The sequence below is a fragment of the Pseudophryne corroboree genome, chromosome 4 (assembly GCF_028390025.1).
Source record: "Pseudophryne corroboree isolate aPseCor3 chromosome 4, aPseCor3.hap2, whole genome shotgun sequence".
In the NCBI taxonomy this organism is placed as follows: domain Eukaryota; kingdom Metazoa; phylum Chordata; class Amphibia; order Anura; family Myobatrachidae; genus Pseudophryne; species Pseudophryne corroboree.
Window position 1 is genome coordinate 63,479,253 of NC_086447.1, and position 27,823 is coordinate 63,507,075.

At 45.6% G+C, this 27,823-nt stretch overlaps 1 long non-coding RNA gene across 1 annotated transcript; it reads right to left on the minus strand.

Annotated features, from left to right (window-relative positions):
- Window positions 1-2,492: 2,492 nt before the first annotated feature.
- Window positions 2,493-26,456, minus strand: LOC134911099 (uncharacterized). Its single transcript, XR_010176319.1, has 3 exons — window positions 26,277-26,456; window positions 16,698-16,888; window positions 2,493-2,724 (listed from the first exon to the last, which is right to left on the minus strand). It is a non-coding gene; the product is annotated as an uncharacterized LOC134911099 (long non-coding RNA).
- Between the last annotated feature and the right edge of the window lie 1,367 nt (window positions 26,457-27,823).

Consider the following 27,823-nt stretch of genomic DNA (forward strand, 5'->3'; position numbering starts at 1 on the left):
CCTAAGGTGGTGTCAGCGTTTCGCCTGAAACAACATATTGTGGTGCCTGCGGCTACTAGGGACTTGGAGGACTCCAAGTTGCTAGACGTTGTCGGGGCCCTAAAAATATATATATATATATATATATATATATATATATTTCCAGGACGGCTGGAGTCAGAAAGTCTGACTTGCTGTTTATATTGTATGCACCCCAAAAGATGGGTGCTCCTGCTTCTAAGCAGACTATTGCTCGTTGGATTTGTAGTACAATTCAGCTTGCACAGTCTGTGGCAGGCCTGCCACAGCCAAAATCTGTCAATGCCCATTCCACAAGGAAGGTGGGCTCATCTTGGGCGGATGCCCGAGGGGGTCTCGGCTTTAAAATTTTGCCGAGCAGCTATGTGGTCAGGGGGGAACACGTTTGTAAAATTCTACAAATTTGATACCCTGGCTGAGGAGGACCTGGAGTTCTCTCATTCGGTGCTGCAGAGTCACCCGCACTCTCCCGCCCGTTTGGGAGCTTTGGTATAATCCCCATGGTCCTGACGGAGTCCCCAGCATCCACTAGGACGTTAGAGAAAATAAGATTTTACTTACCGATAAATCTATTTCTCGTAGTCCGTAGTGGATGCTGTGCGCCCATCCCAAGTGCGGATTGTCTGCATTACTTGTACATAGTTATTGTTACAAAAATCGGGTTATTATTGTTGTGAGCCATCTTTTTTAGAGGCTACTTCATTGTTATCATACTGTTAACTGGGTTCAGATCACAAGTTGTACGGTGTGATTGGTGTGGCTGGTTTGGGTCTTACCCGGGATTCAAGATCCTTCCTTATTGTGTACGCTCGTCCGGGCACAGTACCTAACTGAGGCTTGGAGGAGGGTCATAGGGGGAGGAGCCAGTACACACCATGTGATCCTAAAAGCTTGCTTTTGTGCCCTGTCTCCTGCGGAGCCGCTATTCCCCATGGTCCTGACGGAGTCCCCAGCATCCACTACGGACTACGAGAAATAGATTTATCGGTAAGTAAAATCTTATTTTTGCATCTACGATTGATGCAATAACCATACAAGGTGGCTCCATCCTTATGCTAAAAAGCTTGCAGTCTTCACTCTGATATGGTCCAGGGCCAATGAGACGGTCACCAGGAGGGAACACCGCCGCCGGCAAGATTCGGAAAACGTTGTTTTGCCTGTATACTGGAGCAGTCTGAGCTGTAATTCATTCATTTGTTGCATGTAAGGTTGATTAGCCTATACGTTGGATGGCATGCCACCAGCATGGCATTGAGCAGAGTTCTATGCGGTTTACCTGAAGATGTGGAGGTTATTTTACATTTCTGCAGATAAAAGTCTAAATGGACTATGCCTTGGGAAGAAACAGACCGAGACTTAACCTTGTTGAGTAATATTGTCTAAATGATAAGAGCAATGGAAATCAATAAGTGCCACGCACACCACCTATGAAGCCACAGAACACACCAGATGCCACAACGCTTTGGCGTACAAGGAAAGCGTTAGTGAAAGGGTAAGTGGATGGATATGAAAATGGTAATAAAGTAGGCTCCAAGATGCAGTTCAAACAAAACTCAGATGGACCAAGAAGTCTCAAAAACGTTCCTTTTTATGACTCCAGAAGGTCACTCCGAGGGGCAGATTCAATCCCATGCGAGCTGCTGCCAGTAGCTCACGTTGTGCGCATATTATGATATTTCGGAAGGTTGGTTCTGCTCGCACCTCGGCTTTTGGACGCAATGGGGGTCATTCCAAGATGTTCGCTATGTTCTACGTACGCAAGCGCCGTACGCAAAAGAACGAACACATTGCACAATTGCAAACAAACGCCCACCTCGCACTATTGCGATCGTCCATGCACTAGTGCACAAAGTAGGCGTGCATATATGCAGCATCGCATGGTAGCGATCCGTCCGCATGACTACCATACACATCGCTAGCAACACAGAACACGTCGCAGATATGCAATGCCTTCGCAGGAGTACACAGGCTTATGTAAATCTGCAAATATTCGCACAACATTGGGGTTTTTTTTTTTTATTTCTTTGGTTTTTTTCCCCAAACACTGCTCACTGCCATACTTTTTCGTATCCTTCCTCAATTAAGAGGCCAATTAGGCTAAGGGGTGTAAATGTGATTATCCAATTAAGTGTTCCTTGACTTCAAAAGGGAGGCTTTGTCAGCCTAATAGCATAATATTACAAATGTGGTGCTTATTATTGTTAATTTTCCAATTTTGGTTTTACAAATATTTGCAAGACCACAACATTTAAATGTGTATAATCTTTCAGTGTACATGTCCTTTTTAAAGTGTTTTTTTTTTTTTTTTTTTGGGGGGGGGGGGGGGGTGCATTTCTGAAACAATCACCTCCTAACTGTCATGTGTCTGCCTTTTTTTTTTTTTTGTTTTACTAAAACTCCATTAAGTAGGCCTTTGACACTCTTTAATGTTCCCATGATCCAATTTCAACACATTGGTACATATGTTTACATTTTAAAGCACAACAGCAAACTCCTTTGTAGTGTAAACAAAGTTTTGTTTGTTTTTTTGGGTAAACAGTATTTTTTTTTCAACAAAAGCAAACATAACTGTAAAACAAAATGTAACTAAAACTTTTTGAAAAAAATTCCGTAGAAACTTGATTTCCTCCAGGAGGCCCCTGCAATGTCCCTCCATTCTGTGCAGGCTTTGGCCTATTAAAGCATGGGGACCTCCAACAGCATCATCTGTTAGGAAGGTAAATAATACTAAAATTATTAACGGACATAACACATTATATAAGCAAGCCACAAAACACACTTTAACCGGTCACTAGCTAGGTCAGGGATGTCGAGCCCCTACATATTACACCCTAACCACTCTGGTCCCCAGTGTGTCCTGCAAGCCCTAATCACACACAGTCTCTAAACCAGCGGTGGCCAACCTGTGGCTCTTGAGCCTCATGTGGCTCTTTCCTTATTCAAATGTGGCTCCCGACACTCGAAGTCACTTGACCACAACAGATCCAGCAGCACTACGGAGACTGAGAACTGAGAGAGCCAGATACTAGAGGTGAGACACCCACTGGCAAACAGAGGACACATAAGGGGGGCTGTAGTGACACATGAGGGTCACGGCAGGAGTGACTCAGGAAAGTGCTGCCGGAGTCACTCATGGGGGAGCTGGCTGTAGTGACATACTGTAAGAGTGTGCTAGCAGGAGTGACACATGAGGTAGCTGGCTGAAGTGACACAGTAGGGTATGTGGAAGTAGCTTTTTAAATGTATTTTATGTTGGATCTGGCTTTAAAAATTAATTTTATGTGGATCTGGCATTTTAAATGTATTTTATACCAGAAGTGTGGCCTAGCAGGCACAAGGCCACACCCCATTTTTGCATGTGCGCCTGTGGCTTGATGTCGGCTCTTTGACGTGCCTAACCAGATTTTTTGGCTCTTTATTTCTGACTGGTTGGCCACCCCTGCTCTAAACATACAGTGCAAGTCTAATGTGTAATGTTTGTCAATTTATTGTAACTTGTAATGGTAAAAATCTCACTTATGCAAGCACACCTTTAATTGCATTTTACTTACGTTGGCGAATTTGCTGGTGCAGCTGCGCCAGCAGTTCAGGCTGATGGCGGCGGAGGTCGGACCACCGCCGCTCCAACTGTACTATGGCCCGCCTCGTGCGGACCCCCACCCGCAGTATTCTGCGGACCTCCGCGTAGGCCGCACGCTTCCGCGAGTTTGGGACGTGGGGACCCGCGTGGCCGACGCGGTGGTCCATCACAGCTGTGAGCACCCGCAGCTCCCTTCTGGAAAAAGTGGCTGCTCGCATGGTGCCAATGGCGTTTTCCTTACATTGGCATATATTTATAGTGTGTGGTGAGAGTTGATTGGTCCAAATGTGATGGTGTCATCTTTATTGGTCAACTTTATTAATCTGTGTACAGTGTCATGTTTTTGACATTCTTTCATTTGCTCCCTTACGATCGCATAAGCAACAATTCACAGATCTGTAGAGACACATTAAAGCCTTGTTTGAAATATTTAAAATAGTTTTAAATTTTTATATATATATATATATATATATACACATACACACACACACACACACACACACACACACACGCATAGAGAAAGCGCTAAAGAGAGAGTCAGAGAGAGTGAGACTGTTAACTTCCCACATTTGGAGTGACGAATCAGCTACACAAAGGCAGATTGAAGAGTTTTTGACGTCAGATGGGTGTTTGTTTGTAATCATAGCAGATAAAATGGCGTTGAAAAAAACACAAGTAGAAAAGTGATATTCAAAGAAATGTAGATTACAAACACTCACAAAGCAATCCAAATATAGTGAAGTTATCAGAAATCAGATAAGCAAGCCTAATGAAACACTAATTACAAGAAAATTTAATAAAAAATAAACAGATGTTCAAGCAACAATTACAGACGACTCCTCTTCACAGTCACTTATGAAACTACTCAACTCAACTACTTCGTAACCACATTTTACACAATATTAGCAGAATGTAATCTATACTGTTAGCATAGCATAAGCATACCTGAAATACTCCTGCACGATTCCTGCCCTTTCAGCATGGCCACGCTGGGCCTCCATTGTCAAAGTTGAAAAATATTGTAATGCATACACCATGTACTAACCCCATACATATGCTGCGCGTGCACTTATTCCGCCGTGCGTGCACATATCCGCAATTTGCGTAGGATCACTCCTGCGATCATGCGCGTGGTATGGATATTTACGGCGGAGTTTGTGAGCGCATAGAGGGTTATCAGAACATTACATATTTAACCCAAATAGTGCATTTTGTACACATAGTTCCCCTACACCACATCAGCAAGTATCAACAGTTTAAATGATTCCAGGACTAAGGGATTCGCCTTTGCATGATAGGAAGGGACAGACAAAGGTTATAAGGTGATGTCTAGTATCCAGCTGTAGGGTATTTTAAGGGTAACATTCCGGTGTTGGTTAGGGAAAGATTGCATGTTCCTGCGTATAGTTATGTGCAAAAGTAGAATATAGATATTAACTGTATTTACTGTATATTATGTATGCGGCGGGAATCCAGAGGATACCACCCCAAAGAGCAGTTGAGAAAGACATCGCCCACCTTTTCAAATCAACCTATGACCTCTCCTGTAATGTAAAGATGCACCTCTGTGTCCAATGGACAATGAGATTACAGTGACCATTGTATTGTGTATGTAAGCTGTGTATAAAAAGCCCGTTGTTGCCTGGCCTGTCAGAAGACTCTGAACGCTTTCTACCTGACAAGCGGAGGACCGGCCGGGTTGCGCAAGCGAACATTCTCACCTATGTACATTGACTGTAGCCATTATTCTGTTTAGATTTATCTTGTTAGCCTGTAGTGTATGATTTGTACTGTTAACCCTTTTTGAAATAATCCACTGTAGCCTTAGAACCATGTGGTTCAACTACATATCGGTGTTGTGTCCTCATTTCCCTGCTAGGGTTTAAAGCGTATTTAACTGTATAAGGTTTATAAGTATTGATAAGGTGTACGTACTGCGGGTACTTTATACCGTCAGCGCTACTTAAGGTTTAAGGTATAACATCATTGCAGTGCTTTGCTGCGTAAAGGTTTAAAGTGTAACCATATTATTACATTGTATTACTAATAAGGTTTAAAGGTTATCAATTGTGTGTGCGCGTGCTGTGCGTACTCTGTACACTCAGCGCGGCGTGTATACGCCAAGTACGTACCACGTACGGGACTCTGTATGCAAATAGTGTACAAAGTGCGTAGCGCGTGTATTCAGTCTAGCGGCCATAGCGGCTCCATGGTAAAAGTGTATCTAGAGGTATAGCTTTATGGTTTACGATAATATCGACATTATCAATTGGGGGCATCGTCCTGTTTTTCCTCATACCCACAGCCTTGCAGGGTACACCAGACTTTATCTATCAGCAAAGGGCGGACAGGTATCCACGTAAGCCTTCTCCTGGATGGTGGATACTCTGGTAAACTCTTTCTCAAGTGCTGATAAGATAAGCGTCTGCTCTGCATGGTTTGTAGGGATGCTGGTGGGATCCGTAAGGTAAGAACGCAAAGCTATTTTTAAAGTCTGTGAATTTCTGTTTGGCGCCAAATGCGCACACAACACACGCATACACCTGTACTTTGTACTTTGCATATCTGCTCGCATTATTGCCATAAGTATTGATTATTAGATTCATTTTGACCTGTACTGAAAAATTTGTTGCTATTTAGTTAAAATATAGAGTAAATATTTAAGAAATAAGTGTAAGACGCACACGCAGCCTGGCCTAGTTGTAAAGGTTTATACAGAAGAAACTGTGTGCCGTGTTAAGTGTGCGATTATAGTTAATATCGCTTACATTTATAGAAGTGTTGGATTTGTACTATTGCGGACGTACGGTCTTTGTATACGTGTCTCGGACAAAGTACGGGACTGCGTACGCATCGTAAAGACGTACGCACGATCGCGTGCTTACGCAACGTGCGTAAAGATACGGCCGCTAAGTACAAAATTACACAATAGCATTGTTTAGTTTAGGCGCGAAACGGTAGCCACACGGTAATAGCACAAATTGTTCAGTGTCCAAGATTTAGTTTAAATAAAACCTTTTTTACTGCATTACCTCTGGTACTAAGGCTGTTCACCTGAATGAAAGTTAATTTTCTGTACAGAGAAACCAAAAAGTGTATTTGAGTGAACGAACGTGAGTGTGCAAACAATAAAGGTTTTGTGGACCCAGGGAATTCGGGATCCCGTAGGAGACCACACCAGGTGAGTGGACACTTGGTGGCGTGAGACTGGCTTGCTCACGTTAACATTGATTAAGGTACAAAGGAGCAAGGTAGCAGATATCAAAGACCAGAAGGTCAGCGAGGTTTTGTTTAGGTGCCGCAACCACAAGGGGTTAGCGAAGAAACCCATATAGGCCATTTGATTGATACGCTCCGGCTGAGGTTTCGCTGCCTGAAAAACTATTCCATTGGTCGTACGGCGGATGAGTAATAGTTACTTATACGCTGTGCGATTGTACCGTACGTTCGTGAGTGCAATACTTAGCGCAACGTGATCCCCTTTTTACGAGCTTTGCGTAAAATCGCGGGATCATTAAGTCTGGGTGTAGCATACGAAGCGTGATTTGTGCAAAAATTTGTTTTAAGGGAGTTTCGCTGGTCACTCAGGAAATCTCCAACAACCAATATTTACTGGGAAGGGTAAGTCACTCCCATAAACTTCCAGTAAATAGAGGTTACACAGGGGCCCTAGGTTGGGTACGTACCGGCGCTGATGACAGTGTTTGGGTGTATTGGCCAACGTGGGCATGAGTGGGTGAGAGCACTCGTTGAACTTTCACCGTTGCCTTACCACTGAGTAATTTGGTTTTTTGTAGGAATTAGCTGAGAAGGCAATACCTACAAAATATGGGGGCCAGTTGCTCAAGTAAGGGACGTTCAACCAGGGTTCAGGCTGATGTTCCACGGCCCAAAGGGTCAGCGAGGTACATAATGTGTGAGAAGTACGGATCACACACAGAGGTTTTATGCAATGAATGGGAACGTATGACTGTGGAAGATAGGGAACCATTCCCTAGGGTAGGCAGTTTTGAACCAGAGGTGTTGCAGAATTTAAGGTTTAGGATATGTCTGATAAAGTCCCGAAAACAAAGGGTCAGACACACAAACTGTTTACATTTATGGCAGCTAGAGGGTGATATGCAGAGGGAACTAGCTCACGCTGCCGGTTCTAAACCTAACAGGAAACTGATGGCAACCGCACCACCACCACCACCGTATATAACAGGGGAGAAAATGGCTACAGACAATGGCATACTGATATATGATAAGAGTAAAGTTGATAAATGTATTAATGCTAACCCGTGCAAGTTGTATCCCATCTTAAACTTCCCTCAGGACTGCGAGCAAGAAGATGAGCCCAGCACGATATCGGCACTCTCTCTTGCAGCCACCATACAAGACACCCAGGTAGGCACGGACCAATCAATAAGAGTAGTAAAGGCCCCTAGCGGAGGGACAGGTGAGGTCGTGTCCACAGGTAAGTACGGTACAGTACATTATGCAGAGACAATTGCACCTCACATTGTAGAAGCAACTCAGAATGATGTAATTGAACTAAATCCTGTCAGGGTGATCGCAGTCCCCAATGGGAGGACTGACGCTCAGGGAGTCACTCCCGTCAGGAACATTGCTATGCATTGTCCTTGGTCCCGGACAGAATTAAGGACAATTATGTCTGAATTTCCCGATCCCAGAAAGGATCTAGCCGCATGTCAGAGGTTTGTTAGAGAATTAGGTAACGCTACCGAACTCACAAAGATTGGCGAACAGTGCTAGGGGCATGTTTACCCTCCAATATTAACCCCGTGAAGTTCATTACTGATTATAAACTAGACGTAGAAGTACCTCTCACTGATGAATACACTCAGGAGAATGTACGACAGATCAATCTACAATTAGGAGTATATTTCCCTACTGTTGTCGAATGGAACAAAATCTTTTCCATAAGACAAAAAGAAGGTGAAACGGCGTCTGAATATTTCTATTGAGCACTGCAGGAAATGGCTAGATACACTGAGGTCGAGGACATTAAGGAAAATGTACACCACAGGGAGGTGGCTGTCTCAGTATTAATGGACGGCTTAAAGGAAACATTGAGAACAAGGGTACAAACCACTCAACCTAACTGGAGAGGTATCTCGGTGGCTGCATTAAGAGAGTCCGCTATCGAGCACGATCGGAACATCATTAAGCACAGGGAGTCACAGGGGGATAAGCTGATGACAGTAAGTATAAAAGCCCTGACAACGAAGCCACATCAGCCGAAACCCCAGACCCCTGATGGTAAGTCGTATGTAGTAAAATGTTATACCTGCCAGAAGGAAGGACACTATGCACGGAATTGTAGGTATAAGGACACACATAAGGTATATCGACCCCCTAGACCAGAACATGAACCACATTATGATACACGTAATAGGGATCGCATAGGAGGAGTTATGAGCCACATGCAGGGGAAACAAGGAGGTACTCACCTAGGAGGGACTGGCAGACCTCTGAAAATTCTCAGCTACCCCCCTCACATATTGTAGCTGCCAGCGCACTGCGGGAGGGTCACAACATACAATAGGGGTTAGGCCACACCTGTAGTCTGCATCCAGTGAAGTTGATTGCTAGCCTAGGTAGTGAACCTGAGGTCACAGTTGATATAGCTGGTAGATCACTACCTTTTCTTGTAGATACAGGGGCGGCCAGGTCAGTGTTAAATTCAACGGTAGGTATGAAAACCACAGGTAAAACAATTTCAGCAATGGGAGTAACAGGAATAGTGCAACACTACCCTTTAAGTAGACCAGCGGAGATTATGATAGGGCCTTTGCAGACCAAGCATTCCTTTTTGCTAGCTGCATCGGCTCCGACTAATCTACTTGGGAGAGATTTATTGTGCAAAATGAGGTGTGTCATATATTGTACTCCTGAGGGTGTCTTCTTAGATATACCCGAGAATCACGTTCAGGAAGTGCAGGATATGTTAGACACCCCACAAAGGTTAATGTCACACTCTGCTGTTATAGACAAGTGTCCATCCAAGGTAGAGGAAATGATCTCCCAGATACCGGAATCCCTCTGGACCAAAGATGGACAAGACACTGGATTAATGGCAAATGTAGCTCCTGTAGTAGTGCAAGTAAAAGATGGTAGGATAGCTCCAAAAATCCCACAGTATCCTCTGAAGCCAGAGGTGGAATTAGGAGTGTACCCAGTCATAGAGCGCTTGCTACAACAGGGCATCCTAGTTAGGACGTCCAGCACTGCCAATAGTCCCATCTTCCCTGTGAAAAAGAGTGGGGGGAGGGGTTACAGGCTAGTGCAGGATCTAAGGGGGATAAACAAGATAGTTGAGAGCCAATTCCCCGTAGTGCCAAATCCAGCTGTCATTCTCATGCAAATCCCCCCTACTGCAAAATTTTTCACTGTCATTGACCTCTGTTCTGCTTTCTTTTCGGTCCCTCTGCACCCTGACAGCCAATATTTGTTTGCATTCACATACAGGGGAGTACAGTACACCTGGACTCGCCTACCCCAAGGTTTCATTGACAGCCCAAGTATTTTGTCCCAGGCTTTGCATGACTGTTTACAGTCCTTTCAACCTGAGAACGGGTCAGTATTAATACAGTATGTAGATGACTTACTGCTGTGTTCTGATTCAATCGAAGCATCCTTGAAAGACACGAAACAGCTTCTGTTTCACCTTTCTAATACGGGACACAAGGTTTCAAAGGACAAGTTGCAGTTGTGCCAGACCAAGGTAAAATATTTGGGACATTGCTTGACACAAGGACTTAGACATCTCACCGCTGATAGAATACAGGCGATTCGCGACATGACTCTGCCACAAACCCAGCAACAGATCCGCACTTTCCTTGGAATGTGTGGGTACTGCCGAAACTGGATCCCAGGGTTCTCCATATTGGCTTTACCTTTGCAGGAAATGGTCTCCTCGAACAAACCAGATCGGATCTCTCACACAGATGAGTCCGAACTGGCATTTGAGAGACTTAAACAGTGCCTATCACAGGCACCTGCATTAGGCATGCCAGATTATGGGAAACCTTTTGAATTGTACGGTACGGAAAGCGCTGGGTGCGCGGCAGGTGTCCTAACCCAGAGACATGGTGATGCCAGCAGGCCGGTAGCTTACTACAGTGCACAGTTGGACACCGTAGCGCGGTCTCTCCCCACATGCTTGCGAAGTGTTGCAGCGATAGCTTTGCTAGTGAGTAAAAGCGAAGGCGTAGTGTTAGGACACAACCTGACCATCCATACACCTCATGCAGTGTCAGCCTTACTGAACTCTACCCAAACCAGACATGTCTCATCTGCACGGTTTACAAGGTGGGAATTAGCACTAATGGCCCCTGTAAACATCACCATAAAGAGATGCAGCGCACTAAATCCTGCAACTTATTTACCAGGTGTGCCTGGACAGGCACAAAGGGTGGAGAATGAGAATGATGGTGAAGGAGGATTTAGTACAGACACTGACACACACGATTGTATGGAATATCTGAACCAAACTTTCACTGCAAGACCCGACATTAGTGACAACCCACTGGAAGGTGTAGATTTTACTTTTTACACTGACGGCAGTTGCCACAGACAGACGGACTCGGGAGACCTGTGTACTGGATACGCAGTCGTAGATGACAGAGGTATCATAGAAGCTGAACCCCTGGGCCCACCGCACTCAGCACAAGTTGCTGAGCTGGTCGCCCTAACCAGAGCGTGTGAACTGGCCAAGGGTAAGTCAGCCAATATATACACAGATTCTAGGTATGCCTTTGGAGTAGTGCATGATTTCGGGGCCCTATGGCGCCTCAGAAATTTCATGACGGCAGCTGGCACACCTGTAGCGCATGCATCCCATATAAAAAGGCTTCTAACAGCGATACAAGAACCAGACAGAGTGGCTTTTATCAAGTGCAAAGCCCACACTTACAGTCAAGTATCACTTGGTAACAGCCGGGCAGACGAAGCTGCTAAATCAGCAGCCAGCACCCCCATACAAACAGATATCACACCACTGATGGTATTTAACACCGTCAACACACAAAAATTAAGTGAAATGCAAAATTTGTGTTCTCCACAGGAAAAGGCACTCTGGAGGTCAAAAGGATATGGTCAGGAGTCCTCTGGACAGATGGACAGGGTAAGCCAGTAGCCCCCAGAGCATATCTTCCTAGCTTAGCTGAGGCGGCACACGGTCTGACTCATCTGGGCAAATAGGGTATGTGTAAGCTGGTGAGAGCCTACTGGTGTGCGCCAGGATTCTCTTCTCATGCGGGTAAGAGAGCAATGACATGTCTTATCTGCTTGAGGAAGAATATTGGAAAGTCAATACCAACAGAACCATCCCATATCCCGCCAACAGATGGCCCTTTTCAGGTAATACAAATTGATTTCATATAGTTACCACCCTGCAGAAATTTAAAATATGTGTTAGTCTGTATTGATGTGTTTTCTAATTGGGTAGAAGCGTTCCCTGCTGCCACAAATACTGCTACATTTACTGCAAAGAAAATTGTGCAGGAATTTGTGTGCAGATATGGTATCCCTAGAATAATTGAAAGCGATAGGGGTACCCATTTTACAGGTGAAGTCTTTCAGGTTATGTGCAAACTGATGGGAATTAATAGTAAGCTGCATACTCCGTACCGCCCCCAGGCGAGTGCAAAGGTGGAAAGAGTAAACAGCACTATTAAGAACAAGCTGAGCAAAGTAATGGCTGAAACTGGATTGTTATGGCCAGAAGCTTTGCCACTTGTATTGTACAGCATCAGAACCACTCCCAGGTCCCCACTCAACCTATCGCCCTTTGAGATTCTTTTTGGTCGACAACCCCATATAATGATTGACCCCCAGGATGATTTGAAATGCAATAATGAAGTAACCGTAAAATATTTGGTTAAGATGAGCAAGCAGTTGAGGAATCAAAACAGAAATCTAAAGCTGGTGATTCCTGACCTACCAAACAGTAATTGTCATGACATTGAACCTGGGGATTATGTAATGATTCGAAATTTTCTACGCTCAGGTTGCCTCATTGACAGGTGGGAAGGACCGTACCAAGTCTTACTAACCAGCACGACAGCATTAAAGGTTGCCGAGAGAGAGACTTGGGTCCACTCGTCCCACTGTAAGAAGGTCGCTGACCCAGAGAGAGCCCGTGACAAAGAGCAGAGTGTAGAGAACATCATATCACTGGAGTGTCTGTTCCAGGAAGGCTGAGAGGCAGGACTGTTGTCACGGCACCTGAGCGTGGAGAACAACAAGACCAGAGGCGGTTGTCGCACCAGTTTTCTTTTTCCTTTTTATTATTTTCTCCACCTCCCACTACCCTCCTTTCCTCCCCCTTCTTGTTCCCTTTCTCTCCCCTTAAACAAGAAGGACTTACCCCAAGAGACTGCGTTCCGGGTTTTCCTGTTAATCCTGATGTTGACGAGAACAGTCTGTTTCGGTGAGAGTACCAGAGAGGTCGAGAAAGGATCTGGAATGGGTTCTGATGGCAAGGATGGATTTGTAGAATTCCAAGAGCAACACATCCATCGAGCAAAGGCGAGTATCAGAAAACGATCTGGTCGTCTAGAAACTAGGAGGCACTGTGAAGGGTTACTGGCTGGGGAAGATTGCATCTGTAGGAATTGTGAAAACATAGTTGAGGATGGGTGCATCCAGAGATGTCAGTCCAGCCTTAATATCAACATGGACCGTCATCCATTGAGTGATTACCACTCACTAGTGGGTAAGGTCTTAAACCAGACAGAATGCTGGGTGTGCTCACAAGTACCTCAAGGTCAGAGCAAGTCAGGATTAGTACCGTACCCTTTAGCAATAGATGAGGTACTTGAATTACGGAGTGGGAGACCGGTGGACAAGAAATTTAATATTTCTAGGCCCCCTAGTTTGAAGCTCCACCAGTACCATGTAGATAGATCCTTAGTATGTTTCAACATTTCCAATTCCCGAAAGCCGGGAAATTGGGAGGTGACATGGAATAACCAAACCATGGCATTCTCGCACAGAGCTGATAGGATACCCGTAGACTCTGAACTTATACGCCAAATAGCCAACAGTGGAAGGTATTTTCGGTACAGGTATACTCAAGGAAGTAAGACCATGTGGGTTGGAGAAGTATCACCAGGGTACTGTGCGCATATCATACAGCCTGATACGTGTACTGGACAGATGAGAGAGTTAGGGATAGGATTTTTCACTTGGAAGGTTTGCAATATGGTAATGTCATATTCTGTCCCATATGTTCTCCCTGATGATGCTTATTTCATATGTGGGAGGAAGGCGTATAAGTGGCTTGCCCCAAACTCAGAGGGATTGTGTTACATTGGAAGAGTGTTGCCAGAGGTTATGACCATAACCCATGATAAGATGAAAGACATTCACCGCAGTGCTCAAGCTCCTCATACTCATTATGAACACATCGTTAAGAGACACATTATAGATAGGACAGAGCACGTAGCCTCTGATTTGATCGACGAATCCACCGGGATTCAATTCCTTCTCGCATTAGATATCACCCGTACTGCCAGAGGAATTATAAATTATAGGTATACCAATGCGCTAGCGAACCTGAAAGATAATATCACTGAGATGTATGACGACACCTTCAGGTATACGGGAAGGGAGTTGCAAGCTTACAAAACGGAACTGATCCAGCACAGGATGGTCCTGAATTATATCACAGCGGTGACAGGTGGGTACTGTGTCACATTGGCAACTCAATATGGTGTGAAGTGCTGCACGTATATTACAAACAGCACTGACGACCCAACTGAGATCATTGATCAAAACATGGACGATATCTTGCAGTTGAAGTGGGAGTTCCGAAGGAGACACAACCTTACCCTGACTGCTGTGGGTAATGAACTGACCGGCTGGGTCTCATGGTTGAACCCACGCAATTGGTTCTCAGGTTTAGGAGAATGGGCTCAAAATGTTATTATGAGTGTAGGTAAGTTTCTCCTTTGTATCCTGGGAGTCGTCATAATTATTGGCTTGATATTTAGATGTGTTCGAATTTTAACGCGGTGCAAGCGCAGTACAAAAGTGATGAGTTTAAGGAGCGGGGGCATTGCTATAGCAGCAGATTTAATTTATGATCCATCTATAGAAACGATGTTGTGATAGGGATTGCAAAAGAATTCCACGGCCCGTTTCTTTCACCCGTTTTTCCTGTGTTTCAGCAAAAATACACCCATCCGGAAGAGACTTCGATCAACACCCGAGAATGATTACGCAAATGTTATGTGAATGTATTGTACATATGTGTCTTATCTTCATCTCTACAACCTTCAGTTAGTGACACACATAGTTGACAGGTGATATCCACATATATTAGCACTCACATATGTTCCCCTCCATGTATCATCATCTAAATGTGCACCCCATTTGTTGGAACAAGAAGCCGAAAAGAGCTCGGTAGTGTTTGTTGGCCCACTTACAGACCCTTAATACGGGATGAGAAGGATTTAATGTATACTTCGCAATACCACGAAGCTTATCTAGAACATATACGGCACGATGATACATGCCCCTCAGACATGGATTCATACATACATGCTTTTACTACCTCACTAGGTCATACATTTCCCACCTACACCTCTCCTCATACCATCCAATCATCTGTAGATATTGTATTGTATATTTTTCTGTTTAATGTTTAGATAGTGGCAGTTATTGTTGACTGCCAAAGGGTGGACTGTCAAAGTCGAAAAATATTGTAATGCATACACCATGTACTAACCCCATACACATGCCCGCTGCGCGTGCACTTATTCCGCCGTGCGTGCACATATCCGCAATTTGCGTAGGATCACTCCTGCGATCATGCGCGTGGTATGGATATTTACGGCGGAGTTTGTGAGCGCATAGAGGGTTATCAGAACATTACATATTTAACCCAAATAGTGCATTTTGTACACATAGTTTCCCTACACCACATCAGCAAGTATCAACAGTTTAAATGATTCCAGGACTAAGGGATTCGCCTTTGCATAATAGGAAGGGACAGACAAAGGTTATAAGGTGATGTCTAGTATCCAGCTGTAGGGTATTTTAAGTGTATCATTCAGGTGTTGGTTAGGGAAAGATCGCATGTTCCTGCGTATAGTTATGTGCAAAAGTAGAATATAGATATTAACTGTATTTACTGTATATTATGTATGCGGCGGGAATCCAGAGGATACCACCCCCAAGAGCAGTTGAGAAAGACATCGCCCACCTTTTCAAATCAACCTATGACCTCTCCTTTAATGTAAAGATGCACCTCTGTGTCCAATGGACAGTGAGATTACAGTGACCATTGTATTGTGTATGTAAGCTGTGTATAAAAAGCCCGTTGTTGCCTGGCCGGTCAGAAGACTCTGAATGCTTTCTACCTGACAAGCGGAGGATCGGCCGGGTTGCGCAAGCGAACATTCTCACGTATGTACATTCTCTGTAGCCATTATTCTGTTTAGATTTATCTTGTTAGCCTGTAGTGTATGATTTGTACTGTTAACCCTTTTTTAAATAATCCACTGTGGCCTTAGAACCCTGTGGTTCAACTACATATCGGTGTTGTGTCCTCATTTCCCTGCTAGGGTTTAAAGCGTATTTAACTGTATAAGGTTTATAAGTATTGATAAGGTGTACGCACTGCAGGTACTTTATGCCGTCAGCGCTACTTAAGGTTTAAGGTATAACATCATTGCAGTACTTTGCTGCGTAAAGGTTTAAAGTGTAACCATATTATTACATTGTATTACTAATAAGGTTTAAAGGTTATCAATTGTGTGTGCGCGTGCTGTGCGTACTCTGTACACTCAGCGCGGTGTGTACACCAAGTACGTTCCACGTATGGGACTCTGTACGCAAATAGCGTACAAAGTGCGTAGCGCATGTTTTCACTCTAGCGGCCATAGCGGCTCCACGGTAAAAGTGTATCTAGAGGTATAGCTTTATGGTTTAAGATAATATCGACATTATCAGTTCCTCCACGGAATGTCCGCCCAACCCCTGGCTCCTCATCCTCGCTGGGCAATTCCTCGGATTGAGGAAGCTCCAGGCGACTCCTTACAGCAATATTATGCAGGATGGCACACAGGACCACAATTTTACTCACCATTTCCAGTGAATACATGAGGTCGCCACCAGTGCGGTGGAGCACACGGAATCGTCCCTTCAGGACCCCAATAGTGCGCTCCACCAGCTGTCTAGTGGCAGTAAGCGCGGAATTAAACTCTGACTGTGGTTCTGGCCTGGGTGTGCTGTAAGGAGTCATGAGCCAGGGGGTCCAAGGATATCCTCGATCTCCTGTAAGAACACAATACAAACATAAGTGTCATCTTTTAACAACATTAAACTCTAAAAAAAAAAACACCAAATATTCACAAACTCACCCATTAGCCATGTCTTGTCCTTCCATCATTCTGTTTTTTTACGTAAACTGTTTTTATTGTGACAATGGAAATACAGAATGAACAACAACTTTCTGACAATGGAAGAGAGTATCCTTGCAAATCAAACATGGCAATGAATCACAATATAGTCTCCTAATATGCAATAAAACATCGTCCATTTTTAGTTTCAAACAAACATATAGAAGTAGCCATATGCTAAAACAGTGTGAAAAATAAGAATTTACTCACCGGTAATTCTCTTTCTCGTAGTCCGTAGTGGATGCTGGGACTCCGTAAGGACCATGGGGAATAGCGGCTCCGCAGGAGACTGGGCACAACTAAAAGAAGGCTTTTGGTCTAACTGGTGTGCACTGGCTCCTCCCTCTATGACCCTCCTCCAGACTTCAGTTAGGATACTGTGCCCGGAAGAGCTGACACAATAAAGAAGGATTTTGAATCACGGGTAAGACTCATACCAGCCACACCAATCACACCGTATAACTCGTGATACAATACCCAGTTAACAGTATGACAACAACTGAGCCTCCCAACAGATGGCTCAACAATAACCCTTTAGTTAAACAATAACTATATACAAGTATTGCAGACAATCCGCACTTGGGATGGGCGCCCAGCATCCACTACGGACTACGAGAAATAGAATTACCGGTGAGTAAATTCTTATTTTCTCTGACGTCCTAAGTGGATGCTGGGACTCTGTAAGGACCATGGGGATTATACCAAAGCTCCCAAACGGGCGCGAGAGTGCGGATGACTCTGCAGCACCGAATGGGCAAACTCTAGGTCCTCCTCAGCCAGGGTGTCAAACTTGTAGAATTTAGCAAATGTGTTTGACCCCGACCAAGTAGCTGCTCGGCAAAGTTGAAGAGCCGAGACCCCTCGGGCAGCCGCCCAAGAAGAGCCCACCTTCCTTGTGGAATGGGCTTTCACCGATTTAGGATGCGGCAGTCCAGCCGCAGAATGTGCAAGCTGAATCGTACTACAGATCCAGCGAGCAATAGTCTGCTTTGAAGCAGGCGCACCCAACTTGTGGGGCGCATACAGGATGAATAGCGAGTCAGTCTTTCTGACTCCAGCTGTCCTGGAAACATAAATTTTCAGGGCCCTATGTCCAACAACTTGGAAGCCTCCAAGTCTTTAGTAGCCACAGGCACCACGATAGGTTGGTTCAGATGAAAGGCTGATACCACCTTAGGGAGAAATTGGGGACGAATCCTCAATTCTGCCCTATCCATATGGAAATTCAGATAAGGGCTTTTACATGACAAAGCCGCCAATTCTGATACACGCCTGGCCAAAGCCAAGGCCAACAACATGACCACTTTCCACGTGAGATATTTCAATTCCACGGTTTTAAGTGGCTCAAACCAATGTGACTTTAGGAAATCCAACACCACGTTGAGATCCCAAGGTGCCACTGGAGGCACAAACGGGGGCTGAATATGCAGCACTCCCTTAACAAAAGTCTGAACTTCAGGTAGTGAAGCCAGTTCTCTCTGGAAGAAAATCGATAGAGCCGAAATCTGGACCTTAATGGAACCCAATTTTAGGCCCATAGTCACCCCTGACTGTAGGAAGTACAGAAAACGGCCCAGCTGAAATTCCTCCGTTGGGGCCTTCCTGGCCTCACACCACGCAACATATTTTCGCCATAGGTGATAATGGTTTGCGGTCACTTCTTTCCTAGCTTTAATCAGCGTAGGAATGACTTCCTCCGGAATGCCCTTTTCTTTCAGGATCCGGTGTTCAACCGCCATGCCGTCAAACGCAGCCGCGGTAAGTCTTGGAACAGACAGGGCCCCTGCTGCAGCAGGTCCTGTCTGAGCGGCAGAGGCCATGGGTCCTCTGAGATCATTTCTTGAAGTTCCGGGTACCAAGCTCTTCTTGGCCAATCCGGAACAATGAGAATAGTTCTTACTCCTCTTCTCCTTATTATTCTCAGTACCTTTGGTATGAGAGGAAGAGGAGGGAACACATAAACCGACCGGTACACCCACGGTGTCACTAGAGCGTCCACAGCTATCGCCTGCGGGTCTCTTGACCTGGCGCAATATCTTTCTAGCTTTTTGTTTAGGCGGGACGCCATCATGTCCACCTGTGGCCTTTCCCAACGGTTTACAATCAGTTGGAAGACTTCTGGATGAAGTCCCCACTCTCCCGGGTGGAGGTCGTGCCTGCTGAGGAAGTCTGCTTCCCAGTTGTCGACTCCCGGAATAAACACTGCTGACAGTGCTAACACGTGATTTTCCGCCCATCGGAGAATCCTTGTGGCTTCTGCCATCGCCGTCCTGCTTCTCGTGCCGCCCTGTTGGTTTACATGGGCGACTGCCGTGATGTTGTCTGACTGGATCAGTACCGGCTGGTTTTGAAGCAGGGGTTTAGCCTGACTTAGGGCATTGAAAATGGCCCTCAGTTCCAGAATATTTATGTGTAGGGAAGTCTCCTGACTTGACCATAGTCCTTGGAAGTTTCTTCCCTGTGTGACTGCCCCCCAGCCTCGAAGGCTGGCATCCGTGGTCACCAGGACCCAGTCCTGTATGCCGAATCTGCGGCCTTCTTGAAGATGAGCACTTTGCAGCCACCACAGCAGAGACACCCTGGTCCTTGGAGACAGGGTTATCAGCCGATGCATCTGAAGATGCGATCCGGACCACTTGTCCAACAGGTCCCACTGAAAGGTTCTTGCATGGAACCTGCCGAATGGGATTGCTTCGTAGGAAGCTACCATCTTTCCCAGGATCCGCGTGCAGTGATGCACCGACACCTGTTTTGGTTTTAGGAAGCCTCTGACTAGAGATGACAGCTCCTTGGCCTTCTCCTCCGGGAGAAACACTTTTTTCTGTTCTGTGTCCAGAACCATCCCCAGGAACAGTAGACGTGTCGTAGGGACCAGCTGTGACTTTGGAATATTTAGAATCCAGCCGTGCTGTTGTAGCACCTCCCGAGATAGTGCTACCCCGACTAACAACTGCTCCCTGGACCTCGCCTTTATCAGGAGATCGTCCAAGTACGGAATAATTAAAACTCCCTTCTTTCGAAAGAGTATCATCATTTCGGCCATTACCTTGGTAAAGACCCTCGGAGCCGTGGATAGACCAAACGGCAACGTCTGGAATTGGTAATGACAATCCTGTACCACAAATCTGAGGTACTCCTGGTGAGGATGGTAAATGGGAACATGCAGGTAAGCATCCTTGATGTCCAGTGATACCATGTAATCCCCCTCGTCCAGGCTTGCAATAACCGCCCTGAGCGATTCCATCTTGAACTTGAATTTTTTTATATATGTGTTCAAGGATTTCAAATTTAAAATGGGTCTCACCGAACCGTCCGGTTTCGATACCACAAACATTGTGGAATAGTAACCCCGTCCTTGTTGAAGTAGGGGCACATTGACTATCACCTGCTGGGAATACAGCTTGTGAATTGCCTCTAGCACGGCCGCCCTGCCTGAGGGAGTTGTTGGCAAGGCAGATTTGAGGAAACGGCGGGGGGGAGACGTCTCGAATTCCAGCTTGTACCCCTGAGATACTACTTGAAAGATCCAGGGATCCACCCGTGAGCGAGCCCACTGATTGCTGAAATTTTTGAGACGGGCCCCCACCGTACCCGGCTCCGCCTGTGGAGCCCCGACGTCATGCGGTGGACTTAGAGGAAGCGGGGGAGGACTTTTGCTCCTGGGAACTGGCTGTATGCTGCAGCTTTTTCCCTCTGCCTCTGGGCAGAAAGGACGCGCCTTTAACCCGCTTGCCCTTATGGGGCCAAAAGGACTGTACCTGATAATACGGTGCTTTCTTTGGCTGTGAGGGAACATGGGGTCAAAATGCAGACTTCCCAGCTGTTGCTGTGGAAACTAGGTCCGAGAGACCATCCCCGAACAACTCCTCACCCTTATAAGGCAAAACTTCCATGTGCCTTTTAGAATCTGCATCACCTGTCCACTGCCGAGTCCATAACCCTCTCCTGGCAGAAATGGACATTGCACTTATTTTAGATGCCAGCCGGCAAATATCCCTCTGTGCATCTCTCATGTATAAGACTGCGTCTTTAATATGCTCTACGGTTAGCAATATAGTGTCCCTGTCTAGGGTATCAATATTTTCCGACAGGGAATCTGACCACGCAGCTGCAGCACTGCACATCCATGCTGAAGCAATAGCTGGTCTCTGTATAATACCTGTGTGTGTGTGTGTGTGTGTGTATATACAGACTTCAGGATAGCCTCCTGCTTTCTATCAGCAGGGTCCTTTAGGGCGGCCGTATCCGGAGACGGTAGTGCCACCTTCTTTGACAAGCGTGTGAGCGCTTTATCCACCCTAGGGGATGTTTCCCAACGTGACCTATCCTCTGGCGGGAAAGGGTACGTCATTAGTAACCTTTTAGAATTTACTAGTTTCTTATCGGGGGAAGCCCACGCTTCTTCACACACTTCATTTAACTCCTCAGATGGAGAAAAAACTACTGGTAGTTTTTTCTCTCCAAACATAATACCCTTTTTTGTGGTACCTGGGGTAACATCAGAAATGTGCAACACATTTTTCATAGCCTCAATCATGTAACGTGTGGCCCTATTGGAAGTCACATTAGTCTCATCGTCGTCGACACTGGAGTCAGTATCCGTGTCGACATCTGTGTCTGCCATCTGAGGTAGCGGGCGTTTTAGAGCCCCTGATGGCTTTTGAGACACCTGGGCAGGCACAGGCTAAGAAGCCGGCTGTCCCATATTTGGTATGTCGTCAAACCTTTTATGTAAGGAGTCGACACTGTCACGTAATTCCTTCCACATAACCATCCACTCAGGTGTCGGCCCCGCAGGGGGTGACATCACATTTATCGGCATCTGCTCCGCCTCCACATAAGCCTCCTCATCAAACATGTCGACACAGCCGTACCGACACACCGCACACACACCGGGAATGCTCTGACAGAGGACAGGACCCCACAAAGCCCTTTGGGGAGACAGAGAGAGAGTATGCCAGCACACACCAGAGCGCTATATAACACAGGGATTACACTATAACTGAGTGTTTTCCCTTATAGCTGCTTATAAATATATATTGCTGTGCCTACATTTAGTGCCCCCCCCTCTCTTTTTTACCCTTCTGTTGCTTGAAACTGCAGGGGAGAACCAGGGAGCGATCCTTCCAGCGGAGCTGTGAGGGAAAAATGGCACCAGTGTGCTGAGGGAGATAGCCCCGCCCCTTTTTCGGCTGACTTTTCTCCCGCTTTTTTTATGGATTCTGGCAGGGGTATTTATCACATATATAGCCTCTGGGACTATATATTGTGATTTTTTGCCAGCCAAGGTATTCATATTGCTGCTCAGGGCGCCCCCCCCCCCCGGCGCCCTGCACCCATCAGTGACCGGAGTGTGAGGTGTGCATGAGGAGCAATGGCGCACAGCTGCAGTGCTGTGCGCTACCTTGTTGAAGACCGAAGTCTTCTGCCGCCGATTTCCAGGACCATCTTCATGCTTCTGGCTCTGTAAGGGGGACGGCGGCGCGGCTCCGGGACCGAACGATCGAGGTCGGGTCCTGTGTTCGATCCCTCTGGAGCTAATGGTGTCCAGTAGCCTAAGAAGCCCAAACTATCTCCAGTCAGGTAGGTTCGCTTCTTCTCCCCTTAGTCCCTCGTAGCAGTGGGTCTGTTGCCAGCAGATCTCACTGAAAATAAAAAACCTAAAATATACTTTCTTTTCTAGGAGCTCAGGAGAGCCCCTAGTGTGCATCCAGCTCAGCCGGGCACAAGATTCTAACTGAAGTCTGGAGGAGGGTCATAGAGGGAGGAGCCAGTGCACACCAGTTAGACCAAAAGCTTTCTTTTAGTTGTGCCCAGTCTCCTGCGGAGCCGCTATTCCCCATGGTCCTTACGGAGTCCCAGCATCCACTTAGGACGTCAGAGAAAGAGGAATTAAGAAAAAGGAAAAGAGAGAAGAAGACACAGATAGAAGAGAGGGGGGGGGGGGAGAGGGTAAGGGATGTAAGGATTAAAAATAGAATAAATTGTCTAAATATTTAGATGGGTCACATAGTAGATTAGGAGGAGGGTAAAACTGTCAGGTGGTCTGAAATATGCTGAAAAGCCATCAGGATTAGTAGTAGAACAGAGTCTAAATAGACATGTAAGTCTTATATAAAGATGATTCTTTAAAATCATACCATGGAAACCAAATGGCTGTAAAGTCTACAGATCTTCCTGATGAGAAGGAAATAAGATCCTCCTTGTCTAGAAAGTAATCAATCCTATTAAACCATTGTTTAACCAAAGGGGGTGAGGGTGATCTCCATAGAGTCGGTATCACGGCCTTGGCTGCATTATTAAGATGTCTTAGTAGTGAGCCCTTATAGGTATGTGAACCCACAGGAGTGAGGTTAAGGAGCCAGAACTCCGGGTCTTTAGGGATTATATATCTCCCAATATTAATTCTGAACATTTAAAAACTTCCCTCCAGAAGGAAACTATAAGAGGGCAATCCCACCATATATGCAGAAAACTTCCTGGGGCCCCTTTACAACGCCAACAAAGGTTCGAGATAGCAGGAAACATCTTATTAAGAACCAAAGGAGTCCTGTACCATCTATATATGAGTTTATAAAGAGTCTCCATTGTCAACAAACATAAGGAGCTAGCCTGAGTGTTGCGAAATACAGATTCCCAAGTAGGGGGCTGCGGGAAGAGGTCCTCCATGATAATCACATAGATCTGGGATATGGTGTGTGTGGGAGCTTGAGGAGAAACGCACATTTTTTCAAAAGCAGTAAGATCTCTAGTTATGTCAGAGAGATTCTTGGAGGATGTTAAAAAGTGATGAACCTGGAGAAATTTCCAAAAATCGGGATTCGGTATGGTCCAGAGAGATTGAATATCTGAAAATGAACGCACCCTGCCCGAACTCACCAGCTGGCCATCCCTGAAAAGTCCCGCCCATGAAGTGAAGGCCGTTCCATGGAGACCTGGGATAAACTCAGAGTTAAAGAGAAAAGAAGTTAAAGGTGACCATTTGGAAGATATTTGACCTCTTATCCTAAGTGTGTTCCACAATTTAAGTGTGGGGGAGACTGTGGGATGGGAAACCTTCGGGAGGTTGGGAAGCCACAGTGTGATTTCAATATAATGCGGCAGGCAACCCTCCTCCAGAAGCACCCACTGCTTACAGTTCTTTGCCCGTGTCCATTCCAGGACTCTATTCAATTGTACGGCATGATAATAACTGGGGATGTGTGGAAGTTGTTGTCCCCCCTGATGTTTCCTCCAAAATAATATGTTGTGTTTGAATCTAGGTGTGTTGCTGCCCCAAACAAAAGCTCGTATAAGATTCTGAATGTCCCGAAACCAATGGGGAGGAACGTGTATGGGGAGGGTTTGGAGAAAAAACAATATCCTAGGCAGGGCATTCATTTTAACTACGTTAATTCTACCAAACCAAGATAGTCGTAGTTTCCTCCATTTTTGGAAATCTATGCGGAGCATTTTCAACAAGGGGCCAAAGTTTAGGGAGAATAATTTAGACAGGTCGTTGGAAAGGAAAACCCCTAGGTACTTCAACCTATGGTCATGCCAGGTGAAAGGGAAGGAGCACTTCAAACCCGAAACCACAGTAGAAGAGGTAGTCAAGTTCAGTGCAATAGATTTGGAGTAATTCATTTTGAAATTAGAAAGGGCTCCGAACTTATCAAATTCCGACATCAAGATAGGGAGTGAGGTGACCGGGTTCGAAATTAGAGCTAGTAAATCATCCGCATATAGGGCCACTTTGTATTCCCTCCCTCTCACCTGCAGACCAGAAATATTATGGTTGGCCCTTATGCTTCTAGCTAGAGCTTCCATGCATAGAACAAAAAGTAATGGGGATAGTGGACAGCCCTGTCTGGTGCCATTTGAAATAGTGAAGGGGTCTGATAAGGAGCCGTTAATTTTAATTCTGGCGGAAGGGGTAGCGTAGAGAGACAAGATTCTATGGAGACATGCATTGCCCAGTCCCAGATGCTTCAAAATACCAAACAAGAAATCCCAGTCCACCCTATCGAATGCCTTTTCAGCATCAGTTGATAATAGGATCGAGGGCGACGTGGATTGGTTGGCATAGTGGATCATACTAAGTACCTTGGACGTATTATCTCTGGCCTCGCGCCCCAACACAAAACCCGCCTGGTCTCCATGAATCAAGTCTGGCAACAAACGCTTAAGACGGTTTGCAACCAATTTAGCAAAAAGTTTTATATCTATATTCAGCAGCGAGATCGGTCGGTAACTAGAACAGAGGCTAGGATCTTTACCTTCTTTAGGTAAAACTGTGACATGTGCTTCGAGGGATTGAGACGTGTCAGAGATGGCGTTGAAGGCTCTCGCCATGAGAGGTGTTAGTTTCCCCTTGAAAGCCTTGTAGTAAGCAATAGTAAACCCATCGGGGCCCGGGCTTTTACCATTGGGCGAGGAATCAATGGCTTTCATAACCTCCTCGTCAGAGAAGGGAGCATCTAAATCGTCTGCATCTGCTTTGGACAATGTTGGGAAGCTTAGGGATCTCAAATAGGAAGATATGTCTGCTTGATGGGATGACTTATCCGCCCGCCCAGTCGGCCCTGAAAGATTGTATAAATTGGAATAATAATCCTGAAAGGTTTTAGCAATTCTAGCAGTCTCTTGATGGGGTCGGCCCATGTCATCCTTAATCAAGTGAATAAAGGTAAGTGCACGTTGCTCACGAAGAGCTTTAGCTAGCAATTTCCCCGGTTTGTTGCCCCACTGGTAGTATCTGCTTCGGCACTTCCTGTACGAAAATTTAACCCTGTCAGAGAGTAATTTATTCAAGTCGGCCCGAGGGTCTCAAGATCGGAATAATGTTGAGGGGTTTGGGAATTCTTATGGAGGAGTTCTAGAGATTTAATGCTAGTTAATAAATCATCCCAGAGTTTTTCCCTTTGTTTTTTACGAACTGAGCCCAATTGGATACACACCCCTCTCAAGATGCATTTATGTGCCTCCCATACAGAGATTTTAGAAATATCTTCCGTATCGTTACTGCTAATGTAGGAATCTAGGGCCGATTCAAGTTGCGAGTGGCAAGCCACGTCTTGCAACAAAGTATCATTAAAGCGCCATGACCATTGGCGTCTTGTACTAGGTAAAAGACGAATAGTTAGATTGACCGGGGCATGGTCAGACCAAACAATCTGCCCTATTGAAGAGTCAGAAATTAAGTGTAAATGTCGATGACTTATAAATAGATAGTCGATTATGGAATATGTTTGATGGGGATGTGAATAAAAACAAAAATTTACCTCAGAAGGGTGTGTCAGTCTCCAAGAGTCAATCAGCTGGTGGTCGAGCAGGGCGCGTCGCACTCTCCCATACTCCTTCTCCGGCCGAAGGGCAGACTTCTTAGAGGTATCATGAAGAGGGTCGAGAGTCCAATTTAAATCACCCCCCATCACCACTACCCCCTCAAGGAGAGGCTCAGCAGTTTCCAAAACTGAAGATAAAAAGGAAGGCTGCTTAGAATTGGGAGCGTAAACATTTGGAAAGGAAAAACGTTGGCCATGGATATCACATTTCACCAGCAGCCCCCTACCCTCAATCAGTCTATGGGAGGAAACATTAAGGACGGGTAGGTGACGGGCCAATCCGGAAGGATTGTTAGCCATAAAAACATGGGGGTAATAATGACATTTAAGCGGCGGGACGTTGCCAACCTTGAAGTGTGTTTCTTGAAGAAGGGCAACGTCCGCCCTCTCGTCTCTAAGCCATTTGAGGAGTTTGGATCTCTTTTCAGGGATATTTAGGCCTTTTACGTTAAGGGTAGTTACACGTAGATCATCTGGACCCATTGCGACTGAAGTAGCACCAAATTAGTAATAAACATCTCTACCACCGAAATATAGAGGGGAGAAAGAGGAGTACTAAGAGAGGACAGTAGCTTAGAAAGGAAACCAGAAAAAGTAGAAGAAAGTGCAGTGTGGAAAGATGCACTGCAAAATACATCAACAATAAGCTTCGTGAATAACCATATGAAAAAGAGAACTGCTGCAAAGGGGATGGAAGCGGGAACCCGCCGTCTCCCAACCCAGGAGGATAGGGGATGCAGCATGGTGGGGGTCTAAACGGGGGGCCAAGGACGGCGACCACCCACAATTCAAAAATATACTCTATGAAAAAATTTACCTAGGAATAATAAGGAGCATCATATGAAATACAAAAATGAGAAATCTGTACATTGCGAAGAAACGTAATCAAAAGCATATAAGATGCAGCTCGAATACGTTTCAACTACAACACAACAATTATAGCTAGAAACCACCTAACCGAAGAAACCGAAACATAACAGATCACATATTTTAGAAGCATTACTTAGCACATAAATAAAGAGCAACATATGTGTCCGTGTATACAGGAGCTATCACTTCAATACCGGCCGAAGAATCCAATCATGGAGGCCTCGGAGAGTGTGAGATTGTAGGTGGGGTTTCCCGTCCTCGTGGGGAACGCACTTTTGCCACATGTCATCTGGAGGAGACACGGTCGGAATAATAGGCTGATGATGGTAAGAGTCCCAATCTGGCAGCAGGATTGGTGGAATGCCGAGAGTCGTGAGGAAGGCCGGCAAATCAGGTGGTTTAGAGAGCACCGCTACCTTACCATTATGGGAAACCTGAAGAGAGAAAGGGAAGCCCCATCTATATTTCAGTTCGAGTTTCCGAAGGGAGTCCGTAAGGGGTTTCAGGGCTCTACGCTGTTGTAGGGTTGACCACGCCAGGTCGGGGAATGACTGAATCTTGTCGCCTTGGAAATCAATGTTGTCCAGTTGACGGGCCTTTCTCAGTATCTCCTC